Here is a 22,538-nt window from a genome sequence, read left to right as displayed (position 1 = left end):
AACCAAGCTGTAGGGGTTAATGACACCCAAGAAATCACAACCACTTTACTTAACAGGGAGCCACCCCAAAAGGCCAAGCGCCGGAAAATTGTAATTCGAAAGATCCTAAAGCAAAATCCGGATATCATGTAAAGCATTGATTTCTTTAATGAAACTACTTTTTGTTGTCTATGAATCTCTTTCTTGCAAGGTTTTGTTGGGCTTCCATTGTGTATGAGAAGCACCATAATTTCTGCTATTACTACTAAAGGGTTTGGCAGGCATTAATATTAATAAAATGCATACTTTGTTATATCTAGGCTTCCAAAGTTATGTATGTGCTTAGTAAAGGGCTTGGAAGTCCCTAAAATATGCTTCCACAAGGGCGCGCATTGGGGCCTTCCATCAACAGATGAAGTGTGCAAATGCGCGCCCTTGTGGCAGATGATTTTGGACCCATCTAGGAGCATAGCCAGGTGCAAAACAGAGTGACAAGACAAATTTAATACCCAATTGCAAAACACAAATACATGCATACCCAGGTAACCTTAAGCCCATCTTGCCCTAGATACCTAAAGTTGTATTAACAAACCACAAGAGTAAACTATGTGGCAATATCTAGCCCATTTTGGAGTATAGGATTGACATGGACTAAGGGGGGATGATTGCCAGAAGCATCTATGCTAATTGAAGCATTGAGGAAAACAAAACATACTTATTGCTTGTCAAAATTGTCTGGAAACCACTGGAAAGTGTTTGGAAAGCACTAGAAAAGGCTTCCACAAGGGCGCGCATTGTATCCATCCATAGGCCTCTGGAAGCCCCAAATGCGCGCCCTTGTGGCAGCCAGTTTGGGGGCATTCCAATCCATTTTCAACACTTTGTAAATGCTTTTTCCATGCAATAGTGAGTCACATAGCATGGATACATCAGGAAGTGCATGACCCACTTAGCCAAGGTGCTAAACGTAGGTAATTTTTCACAATAACAAGCTAATGGCTACATACATACAATAGAAGGTAGACAAAACTTGGACCAATGCTACATCGCATGGTACAGAATTAAAACAATACAATGCTCAGTGGGGTATACAATAAAAGATGCTTATATTCAAATTCTTCCCAATACAATGCACAGAGTGGGGTATAGAATCAAAAGACTCTTGTATTCAAATTCTTCCCAATCTTGGAGTTCCATAAATACAAAAAGGTTTGATGCCTAATTACAAGCTACTCCTCATGGCACAAACGACGAGTAGGCTGCATATTCTTGGGCATAATGGTTACACGCTTTGCATGGATGGCACAAAGGTTAGAATCCTCGAATATGCTAGTTAAATATTGCTCTGCTGCCTCTTGGACTGCCTCTATGGCCACGACGCCCATCCGAAACTGAGTGTTGTACAATTGCAAAACCTCCCTGCATAGCCTTGAAAAAGGGGCCCTCCGAATCAAGAGCTCGGTGCTCTTTTGATAGTGTCGAATCTCCGCAAAAGCACGGCTGTGCTTTCGTACCTTCTGAGGTCGACGTGGAGGTGCATTTTTGGCCCGAGTTGGGGTAGCTTGATTCCTCTTCTTGTAGACAATGCTCTTTCTCTTTTTTTTCTGCACAGGCACTTCCAGCACCTCATAATCTGATTCCACCCACTCTCCATCTGATTCGTGCTCTTCACTATTGAGCGGATGGGATGGTGTAGGTCCACTCCCTTTAGGAAGTGTCTTACCCCCAATAGACATGTGAGAATGATAAGTTTGTATTTGGATGCCAACCCATGGGGCATCTTCATCCGTTTGCGTCTCTTCGGAGCCTTCTGACGGCTGCTTTTGGCTGTTTGTTTCTTTGCCTTGGTCGCTCTCATCCTCCCTGTTGCCCTCAGAATCGTTGGGGTCCGATGAATAGACAACAAGGCGATGCTTCCTTCTCTCTTTTGCAGCTGTAGAGGACTGGCCATGCTGATTTGAAGCTCCAGCTTCTTCTGTGTGGACTTCACCTTGAGCTTGTGAAGTTCCAACTTCTATTGCTGTACCTTTGAGTCGTTGGCCATCCGGCCCCTCTGGATATGCAATCCTAGCCATTTGTTTTGTTCTTGCCATGGTAGCACCTAGCAGGGAAAATGACAAAATGAGCGCCTTCAACCTTTATATAGGTTTTTTTGAGATTTGGGCCCTTTCACACTATGCGGCCAATTGAGTGAAACTCAAATAAACCAATTGAATTTAACAACCAAACCTGGATCATGCGGACGGCTGACGCGACGCCCAAACGTTTCCTTTTCGATACTTAGTTGCACGCCAAGCTTCATTGCTCAGGGACGCTCGCGAGCGTTTCCACTTCTCGGATGCTACAGTACGGGAGGCGTTGCGTAACTGCTTTTCTAACATCGACTCTCTTGCTTTCTCAATAGTATGATTTCTCCCAAAGGTGTGCCCAAAAAACCAGTTAAACATCTCTTAGAGGTTGTTGGAGTGTGAACAACCACCACCATGCCGACTATTCTTGAAGTAGACTCCTTTTGCTCGATAGTGGGACTTCTCCATGCCTTCTGTACTCCATATATCAAGCGAACCATAGCGGTCCATGAAGTATGCACCATGCGCATAAAGAATGTGCTAAAACAACCAAAAAGGAGATAAGCCAATAGAAAAGTTGCATTTTCAAACATTGCATATGTATTAAGTCCGTTAAAACAAACCATGTAGTGTGTAATCTTGCTTTCAGACCATCCGTCCTTAGCGGCCTTTGTGAATTCATAAAGCACCTTCTTGAACTCCTCTCGCTGCTCAACACTGGTGCTTGAAAGATTCATCAATTGCACAACCTTTTGAAAGGATGACCATACTAGCTTGCATTGGTTAGCAACCTCCACATTGGGATCTTTGTCTGTCGTGCATGAACACAAATCTTTCCACAACTCCCACCGCTTCTCACTTGCTAGATCGACACTTGCCTTGGATACTTGCATTGGAGACTTTGACATCTTCTTGAAAAATCGACGTGCCTTGGCTCCATTCATGGAAACCTTTTGTGCCACCTCATATGTCTTCTCCCTACAAGTCTCTACTACAATGTTCACCCTTGATCGGTGACATCCAATCTCATTAAGGAGCGTCTCCACCCCCTACAAGGAGTCTTTTGACCATTGAAGGGGCTTCATTGTGAAAGCATAATCAATGTGATGCTTTAGGATCCTATCAAATATTCACATAAACGCATGCAATGTACAAAAGTTAACATTGTTGAGGGAGAAGGGAATTATGGGGCTCCACCCAGGATCTTTGCTATCCCTATTGGGCACCTGCAACATATCACATGAAAGAACCGATATGGTCATCATTATCTTCGTCCTGACCTTCCACTTGAGTTGCTTGACTTGTCTTGTGCCCTTTCGTACAGAATGGACAGGGAAGTAAAGAATTTGCACCTTGTTTGCATCCAAGCATGCACTTTATGGTCTTTAGATCACCACCTATTTCAGGCCAAGGGCAAACCCAGGTGAGTAGGACTTGGGCCACAGGGCCAAGGGCCGGCCGGTTGCTAAAGGCGGATAGGGGGATTCTGTTACAGTGGCCAAGGGCTATATAAACGGGGGGTTGGGCGGAGAATCCTCATAACGCAGCTCCTGCTCCACCGTATGCGGGGCATAGAGGGATTCAGACTACCTTAAAGGGAATTGAAACATATTTCTATTGGCCTACCATGAAAGTGAACATACAAGAGTATGTTTCTAAATGTGTGGTATGCCAAAAGAAAAAATTTGATAGAGGGTAGCAACTTGGATTGCTTCAACCCTTGCCAATCCCTAATTCACCATGGGAGAGCATATCCAGAATTTTATCTTTGGATTGCCTAAGTCTATCCATGGGAATACGGGAATATGGACGATAGTAGATAGGTTCAGTAAACAAGCTCATTTTATACCTGTCAAAAAGACTATCAAAGCCCATCAAATGGCAATCCTCTTCATTTCACAAATTTTCAAGTACCATGTCTTGCCAATGTCCATAGTGTTGGATAGAGATCCTAGAATGACCAGTAATTTTTGGAAGGGTCTCTTTGAGAATTTAGGGACAAGGCTAAACTTCTCTTCGGCCTATCATCCACAAACGGATGGCCAAAGTGAAATAGCTAACCTAACCATTCTCGATCTACTAAAAGCGTATGTAACGGAAGTAGATCAAAGATCCCAATGGGAGAAGTACTTACCCTTAGTGGAGTATGCTTACAATAACACTGTACATACTTCCACGGGAAAAGCACCTTTCGAGGTAATTGAGGGAAGATAAAAAATTCCCTTGCTACTTAGGGTACATGGGAAGATCTTCGTTGCAGATGAGTATAGCCGAGACCTACAAGAATCTTTTCAAAAGAATAAGGATGCTATCTCTATCTCACAGCAAAGGCAAAAGGCTGCTGCTGCTGACAAGCACAGAAGAGCCCAAGCCTTTAAAGAAAATGATTGGGTCTTATTAAAGTTTCCCAAGGCTCGATTAAGGCACACAACGGGCAAGAATCCTACAAGCCACCAAAAGTACTATGCTAAAGTAGCAAAAAGGTAATATGGTCCCTTCCAGATTCTTAGGCCAATCAATGAGATGGCCTATCAACTCAAGTTGCCCAATCATTGGCTCAAACACAATGCTTTCCATGTGAGCCTATTAAAGACTTACAAAGGAGAGCCACCTCAAGAACCAACTATTGAAGACCCACCGGAGATCGAGGACCAAGAGGAGGTGCTACAGCCCGAGTCCATTCTCTGACATGAAGACAAGGTATTAAGAGGTGGTAAGACTATCTGACGATATCTTATTAAGTTTAAGAATTATCCTTTTGAAGATGCTAGATGGATGCAAGGCATACAATTAAAGGATAACCTAAACCTTGTCAATGCTTACAATGCTTCTCAAGAGTAAGCAAATGTACAAAATGTTAAAAATGAACAAATGTTTTGGTCTTATAAGACTTTCTTTGTCTTTATTGTGCACAAAAATGAAGTAGTATGCATGCTTAGATCAAGTTTGCGGAGACGACGTCTCCCAAACACCAAGTAGAGCTTGTCACTCTACTATGGAAGATTGATAGGACTAATGTGCAGACATGCTTGCGGCAGCCTGAGGCTCTCAAGTGCCAAATGGACTAGTCATCCATTGTGGAATGATGTCGTAGGGTAACATAGGGATCCTCTTGTTATGGAATTGATATTTTATTATTTATTGCAGCTGACAGGTATAAAATATTGGGACCCAGCTAGGCCTATGAGAATGAAAGTATATACATGGTACATTTTATTATTCAAGTGCTCTTTTATGAGCTTTGGTCATTTATGACCGGCCGGCCAGTTTGTACTCAATTTGACCATTCAAGAAATCTATAAATGAAATACGTGCAAGAGGGAAATGGTCACTCTTGCACGGGGGGAGATTGCACCCAGTGTCTACGTTATTCTTCTCTTCTCCTCTCTTCTCTCTCGCCGTGCCGACGTAGCACTCCTCTCTAGGAGGTGCGCTTGTGCATGCTCTTTCCCTCTCTTCCACTCTACGTCTCTCACTGTTCGCGTATAGCTTCGATTACGATCTGCCAGGTATACAGTTTTGTTGATTTATGGATTTCTATGTACTATTTTGAGTATTTTGCAGGGCCTTCCGCACTCCCGTCTATAGCAGTGGTATCAGAGCATAGGCTACGCTCCCAGTGATGGGCGCTTTTCACAAGCCAAGCTCCCATACCCCTGTTCTCTCGTCCCCACCCCATGAAAACCCCCTCTTAGGGAGGGAGTGATAAAAAAGCATTGGAAAAAGTAAGAAAAAAATAAAGTATGATTATGTAAATATATAAGAAAGGTAAAATAGGCCACCTCATGCCTGCGGGGTAGCCCATCCCCACCTTGCCTCCTTTTTCTTCACTGCTGCCCCGCCGGGTGTCCCTTTTTCTCTCCTCCACTCAAAAGGTCAACCCCCTCTCTCTTCCCTTTGTCGTTTCTCCTTTCTCTCTCCCCTCAAGCTACCCCACCTCTCACCAATAATGCATTATAACTCACGAATAATGCACCCTAACTCACATGCAACTTACCCTATCTTCCAAAATAGTATACCCCACCCCCTCTTTCTCTCTCCTATCATATCCCATGACCCAAATACCCCCCTCTCTCTCTAAAGGGAGCCATGTCTCTTGTCTTGTAGCTAAATAACCTCCCCCACACTCACACACACTCAGTTTCACTAAAAAAGGTGCCCACAGACCCATCCCCACCCGGTGGTTACCTGATTTTTCTTGTGTTCACACACATCTGCAAACAGATTCACCTCTGAACACACTCCCCTCTCTCCCCTCTTGTAATTACTTTATTCTCCATGTCACCTCTCATTTTTTTTCATCAACCCATCTCTCTCTCTTAGTCTCTCTCTCATGAGACTGTTGTTCTGGCACATATACACACAGCCAGACAAGTGGGGCCCACAGTCACATGGCCTATGTAGATAATGATTTCTTCATTTCTAAATTCTACAATTTCTCCCCCCTTCTCCCCTATATAAAGAGGGGTCACCATCACACAAAGACACACAACATCACCAAAGAACACACTATGCAGTGTGTGTGCCTAGTGCACACACACACACCCACACCCACACCATCACCATCACCATCACCGCAATCACCATGCTTGTTTTGAGCATGACCTCTACACCCTTGGCTATGGAAGATGAAGGGCAAATAAATGAAGGATGATGGCCATAATCCTGGTGCAAGTCTTCGCCATCAACTCCCACCTATCCGCCATGTGCTCTACCACTCTCTCCCTTCTCATTCCCCTACCCTATGCTCCCCATTTCATCGCCTTATTCTCTAAATAAATCTTGAGGTTTTGTGAGTATGGTTTCTTGCAATTTTTTGCCCATGTGAGGTGTGCGGAATCGCCACCTAGTCTTGTGTTTTGGAGTGAGCTTGTGTATGTGTTAAGGGTGTGCGGATTCGCCATCCTTTTGTGGTGCCTAAGTACTAAGCCGCTATACTCCCTCTCTCTCTCTCTCTCTCTCTCTCTCACTTGATCTCATTCCCTTTCCTCTTCATCATTACTCCCAAGCATCCATCTCTCTTGGATGAAAACTTTGTTATGGTGGTGTGTTGTTTGCGTCCTAGCCGTTGAGGCTAGGTGGTGCCCCCTGTTTGCTTTACCATGACAGGCTCGAGGCGCGCCATTCGTTCCCTGGTGTTTTAGAGGCCGTCGGGGTTCGGGGTTCGCTTTGCTCCCGTCATTTGGTGCTCCCACTGAGGATCTTTTCATGAAACCCTTGAGTTTACAAGAATGAAACCCTTAAACTATTGTGAATGGATGAATGGCTAGGAGGATTTGCTAATTGGACGACAGAAGAAGAAGAGCTCCAAGCACAACTAGACGAACTCCGCATCTCCATCAAAGCTCAAGGGCCAGGCGTAACGGTAATCGATTTGCAGTGGGAGAGTCAACCAACACGCCAAACCTAGTGGATATACATAGGCCATGTGCCAAGAAGAAGAAGGAGAAGGTCGAAACCATGTCCGCAACCTACAACCAACCCACAACAACAAAATGGAAGGAGCTCTACACAATAGAGAATCAACACTATTCTACTTTGAGAATTGGGTAACTCAAGTCACCGAGGTAATTATCACAGTTAGTTTTCAAGTCGCACTTGATGCTGCAGCATAGATAACGGAAGCATTGGCTCACACTCTCACTAGAGAAACTAGGGATCTACTGAGTTTGTTTCAGGAAAGAACACCACCCTCTCCCACAAGCTTGGACAGTGACTAAGCACCTCTAAGCTTCACATGAATGAGTACAACCTACCTCAAGACAGATCACACATACCAACACGTGTACGCTCAATCAAGGTAATACTGGATTTGAAGGATCACTACTAGCACGTCATTGACACCATGCCGGGTGGGGAGCGGTTTTTGGAGGTTTTGGCATCAAATCAACCATTTGTCTTACCTTTGGTACAAGGCAATGTACCGTTTGAAGTTTTAATCTATGTCCTAGTATAAGAGGGTATACACGCCTCCTTGTAAAGAAGAAAAAACCTTTTGCAAGTTAAGCAGTGTGTCTTTCTAGCTCTCTCTCAGTAATCATGGCAAGTGTAGCATTTCCAACATTTAAAGGAAATAAGGGGGAGGATCTGGTAACAGACTTCCTAGATGACTTTGAAGTAGCATTTGTAGTGAGCAACAAAGATACGGATGAATCCCGGGTTAGAATCTTTAAGCATCTCATGAAGCTAGAAGCTAGATCATGGTACAATGCAATCCCACAAGCAACCAAGGATGACTGGGAACCCTGAAAAACCGCTTTTAAGAGGCGCTTTGGGGAAGGTACCACTTCAGAAAAGTTGTGGGACAAGTTGAGAGACTTGAAGCAGGAGGGTCTTTTAGAATATGTCACCTATGAGTCCAAATTTGTGGATTTGTGGGAACGGTGGGTGGAGTCACTGGCAAGGGGGGAAGCTGCACCTGATTTTCTAAAAAAAGATCGGTTCACGCATGGCTTATGGCCGCTTCTCAAGGAGAAGATGAAAGGTAGATTCCCGGCTACGTACGAGTTAGACGTTGAGATTGCTCGCCTTAAGGACAAGAAGCTGCGAATGAAAGCCAACGAAACCGAGTCAACAGAAACAACAACATCACATCGACCAGAAACTACGACAACCACCATTCCACCACCACCACCGGCTCTTGGGGTAAGAGATGACCAACAAGATATGTTGGTCCATATTACTGACCAACTGCAGAATTTGTCTGTCCACTTAATACAACAAGGGAGGAGTCAAGAAAGAGATCAAGACCCTGGAAGAGCACGACGACAAAACAGGGAGTATCATTGCTACAATTGTGGAGAAGACGGTCACGGTATGTACTACTGTCCCAAACCACGACAAAACTATAATAGAGGAGGTAGGAGGAACCAATTGTCACCCCCTAGAGAAAGAATACCCCCACCCCGAGCACCAACCCCACCAACACAAATTCTACGTCCACCCCAGACACCACTACAAGCATCCATTCCACCTCTTCCACCAGCCCTACCACCGGATCGCCCTGTAAACATCATAAGGCTAGAAGAGAAAGGAAAAGCCGTAGTAGTGGATCCACCCAGAGCAAAGGAGAGGGACAAGGGTAAGGAGAAGGTAACCTTTTTAGAACCACTTGAGGCCATGACTGTGAAAAGAGCTAGGAGGGAGAAGGCTACACAATCAGATGACGAGAGAAGCATGAGAGGAGAAACTAGCAAGAGGCCATCCAGGCCACGATGGAAATTGGGCATCACCGACTTCCATCTAGGGGAAAGTTCCAAGCCCTATGATCTAACATTGGATGTGGCAGAGCAAGGACCGAAGATTACATGGCTCGAGGTTGACAGGCCTTCTCCATGGAAGGCAAAGATGGCAAACAACGCAAAAGTAGAGTGTGTGGGTGTGGTAAGTGCCGTGAAAATCAAAGCTTTCAACACTGAGGTAGAGGTAGATGTTTTTGTAATGCCTACTAAGGGGGAGGGCTATCCACTAATTTTGGGAAGGCCATGGTTGATGGCCATGAAGGCAAAAGAGGACTGGGGTACTGGCCTTCTACGCATGACCGGTAAGAAAGGGGAGACAATCTACTACGACATGAGGATTGGCAAGCAGAAGCAAATGAATCTGGAAACATCGGCAGATGAAACAACTAGCGAATCTTCCAGTTCTGAGGAGGAGACCACATCCACCGACGAAAGTGACAGTTCCATTGATGTGATGGGTATCATTATGAAGGATCCACAAAGGGTAAGCACAACTGGTGATCCATCACCAAAAGGGCAACCCAATGAAGAGGAGAGAAAATCACCTGGCCTAGGAGGAAGTAGGTTGAAGGGTATGTTGTCTACGGAATTAACACTTGAGGAGAAAGATATTTTTTTGCAAATGTTGATGGGATTTCCTAACCTGTTCATTGACAAATATGAAAGAATCACAGGCATTACAGTGGTGGAACATCATATTAAGCTGAAGAAAGGGGTAAAACCAGTTGTGCAAAAGCTACGACGACTAGGGGTCATACAAGAAAAGGCACTCTTGGCCGAGGTAAGGAAACTGCTAGAGGCGGGACTCATCTATCCCGTAGAAAACTCAGAATGGGTGGCACCCGTAGTGGTGACGCCTAAAAAGAATGGTAAGTGGAGGGTCTGTGTTGACTACAAACCAGCTACAAAGAGAGACCACTTTCCTCTCCCTTTCTTGGATGAAATTCTGAATGAAGTAGTGGGTTTTGAATGCTATACCGTCTGTGATGGTTATTCTAGATACTTTCAAATACGCATAGCCTTGGAAGATCAGCTAAAAACCACTTTAATCACGCCATGGGGTTGTTTTGCATACAGGGTTATGCCATTTGGTCTCACAAATGCACCTGCCACATTCCAAAGATATGTCACATATGTTTTTCAACCGTTCTTTGGAACATCCATAAGAGTGTTCATTGATGATTTTTGTATATATAGCTCCCGTATTTCACATTTAGAAAAGGTAACTGAAGGTTTGGCCAGGTTGCAGAGCCTAGGTGGGCAATTAAATGTGGATAAATGCCACATTGGGGAGAGTAAAGTCATTCTACTAGGCCATGAAATTTCAGCAAAAGGTATCAACGCCGACCCAAGTAAGGTGTCCGCACTCATAGCCCTACCTTCACCAACAACCGCACGTCAACTGGTCTCTTTTTTACAGAAGGTGAGGTACTTAAGTAGATTCATACATCTACTATCACAACTTGTTCTACCACTGCAACAACTCACTCAAAGATCAACTTTCACTTGGGACAAGGAAAGCGAACATCACTACAACAAGGTAAAGGAGGTCTTAGCCACTCTGCCAACTATCTCACCACCTAAGTGGGATGAAAAATTCTATGTCACCTCAAGTGTTGGTGATGACTCATTGGGGGCTGTGCTACTCCAAAAGGATACGACGACATCTTTCATGAGGCCAATCTACTTCTCTAGTCGAATGATGACAGAAGGAGAGAAAGGTTTTACCCATGTGGAACACTTAGTCCTAGCTCTTAGATTTGCAACTACAAAGTTTAGGTCATATTTGCTGCCTAAGCAATTTGTGATTCTAACCACGGATGAAATATTTCCTTATGTTGTACAACACATGGATGTGTCTGCTAGAATTACTAAATGGCTAGTTCGTCTGCAAGAGTTTGACTACACGGTACAGGTAGAAAGCACGACAAGGGCAAGTTTGGGGGGACTCATGACCTACCAAGTCTTTGAAAGGAAGGAGAAGAAATCTAAGGAAGGAGAAGTCCGATTACCTCCAGTACCACCGATGGTAGAAGGAGCATACTCTCTCTACTTTGATGGAGCCTACAAGCGAGCGTCCGACAAAGCACCTGCAGGCATAGTGGTCTTTGATGACAAAGGGACAAAGGTATTTTCATTGGGCCAATTGTTAGATTCACATTCTAACAATGAAGCTGAGTATGAAGCACTAACCAAGGGTCTATAATGGTGCGTCTCTCAAGGTGTACCACGTCTTAATGTATTTGGGGATGCTCTACTTCTGGTAAGGCAAGTAAATGGAGCATGGACATGCAAGAATCCTAGTTTAAGGACTCACTTAAGTGGTGTAAAAACCTTGTTGGGTAAGTTTGAAGAAGTTCAAATACACCATATCCCAAGGGCTCAAAACCAAGAAGCAGGTGTCCTAGCAAGTGAAAGACTACAGGAAGTGGTGGTTGGAGCAATAAAACTAAATCTCCCTCTATTTCAAGGCAGTGATGCCTTGCCTGACATCATGCATTTTTTGGAAACAGGGGAATGCCCATCAGATTTAACAAAGGGACAGAAGCAATGGCTGACGCAGAAGGCCACAAGGTATCGACTCATCAATGATGGTTTGTACTGTAAGGGTAAGGACCAAATACTCAGGAAGGTCCCTCTCTCTCACGAAATCACAGGAGTAATTGCTAGCTGTCACGACGGGGTTTGTGGTGGTCACTTTGCCCTATACATAACAAGTAGGAAAATCTTGCAGGCAGGCTTCATATGGCCTAGCCTCAACCGTGATGTACACCATTGGTGCAAAACGTGTAAGTTGTGTCAAAAGGCCGGCACTAGGTCACTTATGCCTGAACCACAGACACCTATTCTCTCATATGGCCCATTTGAAAAATGGGGTATCGATGCCATTGGGCCATTACCTAGGGCCAACTCAGGAAAATTCTACATTATCATGGGGGTCGACTACATGACTAGATGGGCAGAGGCTACAGCCACCACTAGAATCACAGCGGTAGAGGTAGCTAAATTTATCTACGAGCACATATGTTGTAGGTTTGGCACACCTTTGGAGATCATCTCTGATAGAGGGCCAGGTTTCAGAGTAGACTTGGTAGGAGAATTAATGCAGAAACTGGGCATTACAAGGAGTCACTCTTCATCATATTACCCTCAATGTAATGGCCTAGTTGAAAAGGTAAATGGAATGGTTTCTAAAATTATTACCAAGCACGTAAACAATCATCCTGGAGACTGGGATAAGTATCTACTACCAGCTTTATGGGCCTACAGAACTTCATTTCATACATCCTTGGGATTCACACCGTATCATCTAGTATTTGGTAAGGAAGCAATCTTGCCCATTGAAGTGCAACTACAAAGTCTCAGAGTAATGGCAAGCCAACTTCAACAACCCAACATGCATTTGAGAGATCACATCATCAACTTGGAAAGACTGCAGCTGGACAGAGAAGAAGCAATAAATTATTATGCAGCACAAGCATAGCATAGACGGCTTAGCTTTAACGAGCATCTCCGGAAAAAAAAATTGAAGAAAGGAATGTTGGTGCTCCGCTACGACAATCGCTTCGAAACGCGCAAGGATAAGAAACTGCTGCTCCGATGGGAAGGTCCTTTTATCATCAGGAAAAAGTATGCCAATGGAAGCTACCAGCTTATGGAGGCTGATGGAAAACTTCATAAAACCAGGGTAAATGGCTGGCGACTTAAACCTTATTTTCTTCGATTTGACCAGGCTCCACCAATTGACATTCCAGATGAGGATACACCATCAGCCGCAGCCTCCGACGATAATGATCAAACAAATGAGCTAGAGACATGAATGTCTCTAGCCAAAAGGGGAGGGCTAATGATGGGGGCTTTTCACAAGCCAAGCTCCCATACCCCTCTTCTCTCGTCCCCACCCCATGAAAACCCCCTCTTAGGGAGGGAGTGATAAAAAAGCATTGGAAAAAGTAAGAAAAAAATAAAGTATGATTATGTAAATATATAAGAAAGGTAAAATAGGCCACCTCATGCCTGCGGGGTAGCCCATCCCCACCTTGCCTCCTTTTTCTTCACTGTTGCCCCGCCGGGTGTCCCTTTTCCTCTCCTCCACTCAAAAGGTCAACCCCCTCTCTCTTCCCTTTGTCCTTTCTCCTTTCTCTCTCCCCTCAAGCTACCCCACCTCTCACCAATAATGCATTATAACTCACCAATAATGCACCCTAACTCACATACAACTTACCCTATCTTCCAAAATAGTATACCCCACCCCCTCTTTCTCTCTCCTATCATATCCCATGACCCAAATACCCCCCTCTCTCTCTAAAGGGAGCCATGTATCTTGTCTTGTAGCTAAATAACCTCCCCCACGCTCACACACACTCAGTTTCATTGAAAAAGGAACCCACAGACCCATCCCCACCCGGTGGTTACCTGATTTTTCTTGTGTTCACACAGATCTGCACACAGATTCACCTCTGAACACACTCCCCTCTCTCCCCTCTTGTAATTACTTTATTCTCCATGTCACCTCTCATTTTTTTTCATCAATCCATCTCTCTCTCTTAGTCTCTCTCTCATGAGACTGCTGTTCTCGCACATATACACACAGCCAGACAAGTGGGGCCCACAGTCACATGGCCTATGTAGATAATGATTTCTTCATTTCTAAATTCTACAATTTCTCCCCCCTCCTCCCCTATATAAAGAGAGGTCACCATCACACTAAGGACACACACAACATCACCAAAGAACACAATATGCATTGTGTGTGCCTAGTGCACACACACACACCCACACCATCACCATCACCACAATCACCATGCTTGTCTTGAGAATGACCTTTACACCCTTGGTTATGGAAGATGAAGGGCAAATAAATGAAGGATGATGGCCATAATCCTCGTGCGAGTCTTCGCCATCAACTCCCACCTATACGCCATGTGCTCTATCACTCTCTCCCTTCTCATTCGCCTACCCTATGCTCCCCATTTCATCGCCTTATTCTCTAAATAAAGCTTGAGGTTTTGTGAGTATGGTTTCTTGTAATGTTTTGCCCATGTGAGGTGTGCGGAATCGCCACTTAGTCTTGTGTTTTGGAGTGAGATTGTGTATGTGTGAAGGTTGTGCGGATTCGCCATCCTTTTGTGGTGCCTAAGTACTAAGCCGCTATACTCCCTCACTCTCTCTCTCTCTCTCTCTCTCTCTCTCTCTCTCTCTCTCACTCACTTGATCTCATTCCCTTTCCTCTTCATCATTACTCCCAAGCATCCATCTCTCTTGGATGAAAACTTTGTTATGGTGGTGTGTTGTTTGCATCCTAGCCGTTGAAGCTAGGTGGTGCCCCTTGTTTGCTTTACCATGACAGGCTTGAGGCGCGCCATTCGGTCCCCGATGTTTTAGAGGCCGTCGGGGTTCGGGGTTCGCTTTGCTCCCGTCACCGGATAATGGATTTAGACAAACATCAGCTAAGTATTTTGTTCTCTCATGCTTGTTAGTGTTGTTAGTTGCTTCAACCTGCAATAATTAGTGTTGAGTGTATAATAAAACTAGTCATCATTGAAATTAAAGAGAATTTCTTCTTTATTGTTATGATATAGTAATCACTAGTGTAAGTATGATAATTAAACGTCATAATTGAACATATTAAACTTTATGAAAATACTCAATAATAAGAAAGGATTCGCACACGGCCTTAGATAGGATATTATGAAAGATTAAGTAGTAGAGAGGGGATTAAAAAGGATTAATGAAGGAATTATGACTGTTAATATCATTAGCACTTGCTAATATGATGCAAGTGTTCGAATTCAAGTACGGAAAGAAAGAGATTAGAGATCGAAAGTTGCCCACGTGCAAGATCAAAGAAATTAGAGATAGAATTTTGGGTGCTCATGATCATATTGTTGATGAGATTAAAGCAGAAACAGGCATGCGATTAGCCGATGTCCTGCAGGGCTCTTGCATGATTAAGGCGAGTTCAGCAGACGATTTGTATCATAATCATGCAATCATAGCGAGCTCGGGAATGCGATTTGTTCCTCAAGAGAAGGGATGAGTCCCTAACTCATGCAGTGGGGCAGACGATGAGGCGAGTCGCCGCAGTACGATCAGCAAAGTGACTGAAAGGTCCTATTCAATGCCGGCGTCTCGCGAAGAATATGCAACAGCTGCGCCAGCTATAGGCCTCCATACTAATGGCGCCAAGAGGTTTGGATACATTGGGGATGCCATGGTATAGATGGCGTAGACATTATGGCAGCACAACCTCTCGATGCCCATGCATGCGGCTCCCATTTTTCTATCGCAGCCACCCAATCTCTCCTTTTGTTTCTCTCTCTATCTTTTTCCCCACCCCTTGTGTGGCCGTGGTTTGCCAACCACACACGTACACACGCACACACAGTGTGCTTTCCCTCTTGCATGGCGGCACCAACCGCTGCAGCCAACTCCACGAAGCAGCCACCAGTTCTCTCTCTCTCTCTCTCTCTCTCTCTCTCTCTCTCTCTCTCTCTCTCTCTCTCTCTCTCTCTCTCTCTCTATTCACCAACCACAACAATCATCTCCGCTCAGAAAACCGCCATGCACAACTGCACAAGGGGCGACAACTGCAGACAGAGACTAGAGAGAGTTGGGTGGCAGCCATTGAACTCTCTCTCTCTCCCTCAGTTTCCAGCTGCCCTACCCCCTCTTGATGCCATGTAGCAGTTGAAATTCCCAATCCCCCTCTCTTTCTCTAGTCCACTGCCGGCCAGACGCTCTCTCTCTCTCATTCTCTCTCTCTCTCTCTCTCTCTCTCTCTCTCTCTCTCTCTCTCTCTCTCTCTCTCTCTCTCTCTCTCGTTCGGCTCAACCACCCAACGCCATGCAGGCCATACGTCCACTCTCTCTCTCTCTCTCTCTGTTTATTGAACCACTCTCTCTCTCTTTTTCGTGTTATGCATGGCGTCCGCCAACCTCAACCAAACAATTTCTCTCTCTCTCTCTCTCTCTCTCTCTCTCTCTCTCTCTCTCTCTCTCTCTCTCTCTCTCTCTCTCTCTCTCTCTCTCTCTCTCTCTCTCTCTCTCTCTCTCTCTCTCTCTCTCTCTCTCTCTCTCTCTCTCACCTGCAAGTGGCAGACCCAGACAAACCTCTGCAGCGGCAGACATTGCCAAATCTCTTGGCGAACCTTGGCGAAGCCCTTCAGCGACCGACGCAATACTTTCTTAGGGCTGAGCAAATCCTCGTATCCATGGGAAGCAACCTGGATTACTCCAGCCATTGCCAATCCCTAATTCACCATGGGAGAGTATATCCATGGATTTTATCTTTGGATTACCCAAGCCTATCCATGGGAATACGGGAATATGGACAATAATCGACAAAGTTTAGCAAGAAAGCACACTTTATCCATGTCAAGAAGACTATTAAGGCACACTAAATGGAAACTCTCTTCATATCCCAGATTTTCAAACACCATGGATTGCCAGCATCCATTGTGTCAGATAGAGATCCTAGAATGACCATTAGTTTTTGGAAAGGTCTCTTCAAAAATCTAGGTAGAAGATTGAATTTCTCTTCGCCCTATCACCCACAAGTAGATGGCCAAAGTGAGATAGCCAACAATCTCGTGATTCTTGATCTACTAAAGACCTATGTTACAGAAGTAGATCAACGCTCACAATGGAAAAAGTGCTTATCTCTTGTAGAGTATGCATATAATAATACTATCCATACTTCTACGAGAAAACCACCTTTTTGAAATCATAGAGGGAAGACCTAAAAGTCCCTTGGTATTTAAAGTACATGGGAAGATCTTTGTTGCGGATGAGTATAGCTGTGACTTGCAAGCATCTTTTCAAAAGATTAAGGAGTCTATATCCATCTCTCAACTAAGGCAAAAAGATGTTTTTGACAAGCACAAAAGGGCCTTAACATTCAAAGAAAATTATTGGGTCTTACTTAAGTTTCCTAAGGCTTGATGGAGGCAAACAACGGGAAAAAATCCTACGGGCCATCAAAAGTATTATGCTAAACTTGCAATAAGATACTATGGTCCTTTTCAAAATTTGAAGCCAATCAATAAGGTGGCTTATCAACTCAAGTTACCTAACCATTGGCTCATGCACAATGCTTTTCATGTGAGCCTACGTAAGCCATACAAAGGAGAGCCTTCAAATGAACCAATTATTGAAGACCCTCCCGAAATCGAAGACCAAGAAGAGGTGCTACAACCCAAAGCTATCCTTCCGCATGAAGACAAGGTACTACAACATGGTAAAATTATCCGAAGGTATCTTATTAAGTTCAAAGATTATCCTTTTGAAGATTCTAGATGGATGCAAGGAATCCAACTTAAGGATAGTATGAACCTTGTCAACGCTTACAATGCTACATTAGAGTAATCAAATGTACATGTTTCTTCTAAATGATCAATGTTTTTGTATTATAAGACTAATTATCTCTTTATTGTGCATAAATTTAGGTAGTATGCATAATAAGAATCATGTTTGTGATGATGACAATGTCTCTCAAACATCATGTAGAATTTATCACTCTGCTTGGGAGGTTGAAATGGACTAAAGAGCAGACATGCTTGCGGAAGCTATGTCTCCCAAGAACCAAATGGATTAGTCATCTATCTTCGAATGATGTTGTAGGGTAGAAAGGGATCCTCTACCCGCTAAGACAAATTGACTAATGACTATGGCTTTATCTCTTTTACCTCATAGTCGAGGACGACTATGATTTCAAGAGAGAGGTGATGTCATAAAATCTAATATCTAACCAACCCAAATTATTTTCTCATATTAAACTGATCATTTAATCTGGGATAATAAACGGGAACAAGGGCTAGAATATAGACATGTGCTTACGGATCTACCTCAACACGAGGCCAATGGTAAAGGAGTCCAAATGAGGGATGGTATGTCAAAGAGCAATGCTACCTAATGGAGCTTAAAAGACCTTAGGGTTAGCTTCATTAAAGACCTCCAAAAGTTAGTGCTAAAAAGTCCTTTGACTTTACACAATCTAGGGCTAACCTTGAGGTGGGAATCGTACCCAAGCATGAGGTGCTAAGACGCTTAAAGTGGTTGTGGGAACCTTGCCCAAAGCTTGAGGTGATTTTTATGCTTAAATGACTAAGGTTTCTAAAATGTTAAATTCAAAAATAAGTTCTCTAGAGGCATGAACGTCCATGCTTGATTGACTAAGGATTAAAGTATTCAATTCAAAACAAATGACTTAACAAGCTTAAAGACACATGCTTGCTTGAGTGAATAAGTCCTTGAAGTATTCCATTCAACCAAATGACTTAATAAGCACAGAAGACACGTGTTCAAATGATCCTCCACATGTGGCCCTCATGATGTGCTTGAATGCTATTGGTTAGGTTTTAAAGGGGTCAAATAAAACTTTAGATACATAAAAATAAATAATTAAGTTATTTCTCTCAAAAAAAAAAGAGGATACATGTCCAAAGGAGATAATAAAATAATACGCGAGAGAGAGAGAGAGAGAGAGAGAGAGAGGTGTGGACCAAGCATGAGAGGGGTGGTACACTCTCCCACACACACACACACATTCTCTCCTTGTGTGGAGTACAAAATGCAAGAGCTCTATCTCCTTCTCCAAGTTTGTTGAGAAGTGGAGAGCCTACACCAACACTCTTGGCTATGGAATGCAAATCCAACCAAGAGCCATGCTTCAATGCTTAAGCTTGCCGTCTTCTTCATCTTCATTACTATGCGATTATTCTATGCTAAGCAAGAAGAGTGATGATAAGTGAGTAACTGTTTATTTCTCCTATGGAATGTTTCTTCTTCATCTTCCCTACCCTCATTCCACGCTAGCTCTCTCCACCTTCGAAGGTTTTTGAGACCTTGGGACTGAGGCTTGGGATAGTTAATGCTTTTTGCAAAGTCTATGTTAAGCTCGTGATGCATGAAGATTTCCATCTTCATAGCACCACCAAGGTCACAAGGAAGAAAAAGATTGTACTGTAACAAAGTCTGTCTTGATGGGAGAATCTATAATACAAACTCCTTTTGGAGGGGGACCGGATCCAAGTAAATCCGATCCTCATGTATTTTCATGTCCTCTAATACTCTCTCTCTTGCAAAAGTATTGTTCATGCCAAGTTAATTAAGTACTATGTTTATGTTGCTACCATGGATTAAGTTCACCCTCCAAGTTCTCAAAGTAAGCTCACAAAAATGCTCACTCTAATTCTCTTAATTCCGCTATTCTCAAAGTTCATAGGCCATTTCCATTACATTAATTGTAACAACTCGTTCCTCCAACCAAGAGATACTAATTGGATATATGTAGCATGTTCTCCTCCTTGTTATTGAAGGCTGCTAACGAGTGATGTCCGAGATGTTATCTATTGTTTAACAAAGCTAGCAAGGTATGTGTATAGCTCGCGGATGTTTGTATATATACTTTTAATAAATATTTCACACATTATTCTTCTATTGTTTTATAGATGCGTCACGCCTAAGGAGATTGATACAAGCCTTCAATACCGCAAAAGAAAAGGGAATACAATGAGATCCTTTGTTTTGCAGAGAAAGAGTTACTGACATCCTTTTTCGATATCCAAGTCCATGTACTCATTCATCTCATGGATGAGATAGAGATTGCACTCATTGGATATTTTGGGTGGAAATATTTATAGGAGTTCTGAAGAGGCTTGTTCATTAAAGAGTACAACCAGAGGGTTCAATGGCCAAGGGATGGGTTCTTGGAGAGTATGTATAATTTTTCACAGTACCTTGAGCATGTTGACATAGTTGCTCTTGAGAGATGGACAATGAAAGAGTCTCCTACATTGTCAAATGAGGTTTTATGCGGCAAAGGTACTCCTCACAAGCTCACAACAACAAAATTCTTGAACATATCCACGTTTTTTATTTATAACTCACAATGTATAGAAAGATTTATCGAAGAGTACCAGAAATCTTGCAACCCGCAAAGTAGACAAAGGGCTAGCAAATCTACCAAGACTGAACCTCCATCCATTATTTCATGGTTATCTAAATGTATCAGGCATGGAATTTGGAGGGAGAATACATCATTGATGAGCAGAGAGAGATTGGATTTGGTTGTGATAAAGAAGTATACATTCTTCTTTGAATGTATATTGACAAAGTTGTTTTTAAAATGAACGTATATTACGAAGTTGTTTGAATTTCTAATATTCTTACTTTGAGTTTATGTACTCCGTTCTCTACTTCTAGGCATCCACATATAGCAACATGTGGCCTATGGACAACATCTTTGAGTTGAGAAAAATGATCAATGACACATTAATCAAGACTCTTGCATTGTTTCATCTTTTAGGCAACAATCACATGAAAGAGATACAAACCCTATCGATGAGGAGCTTGGCTATGTGGGAACCGTAGCCGGTATTTATGAACTCGACTTCCATTTTTGCAATCAGGTAATAAGATTTTATAGGTATACAACAATATGGATGCTATTAACTTCAAAGCTTATGTTAAATCATTTTGAATATCTTATGTTGAAACAGATTAGATTGGATATTAATTGATTCTGTGCTGACTATAAAGAGGCTAGAGACACAATGAGGCAAATGACCCCTGGCTCTACTCACAACTTCATATCAATGGAGTTGGCCACCAAGTTGGGCATTCAAGATTTTGAGGTGGAAGATGCTGTAACAGTGTTGCACTGCTTTCAAGGGACAACAAGCCTCTGTTACTCCCTTGATTGGGAAGTTGAGTCTCCATGTCCAAAGCTATGTTGACAAAGAATACTTTTTCATCTCTCCTCTACAACATGAGGATGCTATCCTAGGGGCACCATGGTTCAATTGCATGGCTGCCAACATGAAGTTCCATGAAAGAAGAATCTACTTCACCTACAGGGGAAGGAACATGTATATAGATGCTAGTGAGTGTGGTCGTACTATACCACTTGTAAATCCTCCTGATTTTGATAAATCAATGAAGAGCTCAATTTTGGGTACATGATTTTTGTCAAAGAGTCCCTAAAAGATCCTAATGTTTCATCAAATGTAAATGGTAGGAATCAAGAAGAGTTAGACTTGTCTGATTTTCTAAAAGGATTTGAAGATGTGCTCATCAATGATATCCCTATGGACTTACCTTCAAAACGAGTGGATGATAACATTTGCATTGAGCTTCATCCAGGAAGCTCACCACATAGCAAGCCTCCTTATCGAGTTTCTCAAGCTCAACAAGAGGAGATCATGAGCCAAGTACAAGAATTGTTTGACAAAGGGATGGTGAGGGCTAACTCCTCTCCCTTTTGTTCTCCAGTACTTTTAGTGCAAAAGAAAGATGGTACATACCGTATGTGTGTGGACTATCGAGCACTAAACCAGATCACTATGAAAAACAGATTTCTCGTACCTCGGGTAGAAGATCTGTTTGATAAGCTACAAGGCTCTACCTACTTCAGTAGGATTGACCTTAAAAGTGGCTATGATCAAATAAGGATAGTGGATGAAGATATCTTAAAGACCGCGTTTTGCACAACGCTTGGTCTTTATGAATATCTAGTCATGCCTTTTGGCTTGACTAATGCACCGGCCACGTTCAATCAATCAATGGAGAAAATCTTTAGACCCAACCGCAAATTCATTGATTGATGATTTCATCATCTACTCCAAGCCCTTGGGAGGAACATAAGCAACATCTCCAAGTGAATTTTCAAGCATTGAGGGAGAATAAGCTTTTTCTCAACCAAAAGAAAAGCAAAATTTTCCTCAATACTTAGGTCATATTATCTCTCAAGATGGTATCCGGATGGTATCGAGATGGATCCATCTAAGTTAGAGGGAATAAAAGCATGGCCTAATCCAAGGAATCTACATGAGCTAAGAATCTTTATTGCTACGTGTGCATACGATAGATGCTTCATAGAAAAATTCTCTCAAATAGCAGAACCATTACATGACTTAACAAAGAAGAATGTTAACTATTTATGGACTGCTAATAAGGAGAAAAATGCTTTTGACAAGCTCAAAGAGAAGCTTACCTCCCAACTAGTTCTCATGCTTTTGGATCTCCCACAACAACACTCTACGAGCTTTTCAATGCGTAGTATTTCGACGCGGTGTACCTTTCGACGCGCATTCTGACGCGCATTGCGGGCGTTGATATACGCGTCCATATGTACGTGGCAACAATCATGCCAATGTCCGTCGAAATTGCGTAGAAGCCACGCGCATATCGACCCATATATCACTACGTATATCGACGCTGAAAAAATTGGGGGAAAAACCCCACCCGCA

Source organism: Adiantum capillus-veneris, chromosome 18, assembly GCF_014529385.1.
Source record: "Adiantum capillus-veneris isolate H3 chromosome 18, ASM1452938v2, whole genome shotgun sequence".
In the NCBI taxonomy this organism is placed as follows: Eukaryota; Viridiplantae; Streptophyta; class Polypodiopsida; order Polypodiales; family Pteridaceae; genus Adiantum; species Adiantum capillus-veneris.
The sequence above is the reverse complement of the archived record's forward strand: the minus strand, read 5'-3'. Positions refer to the sequence as shown.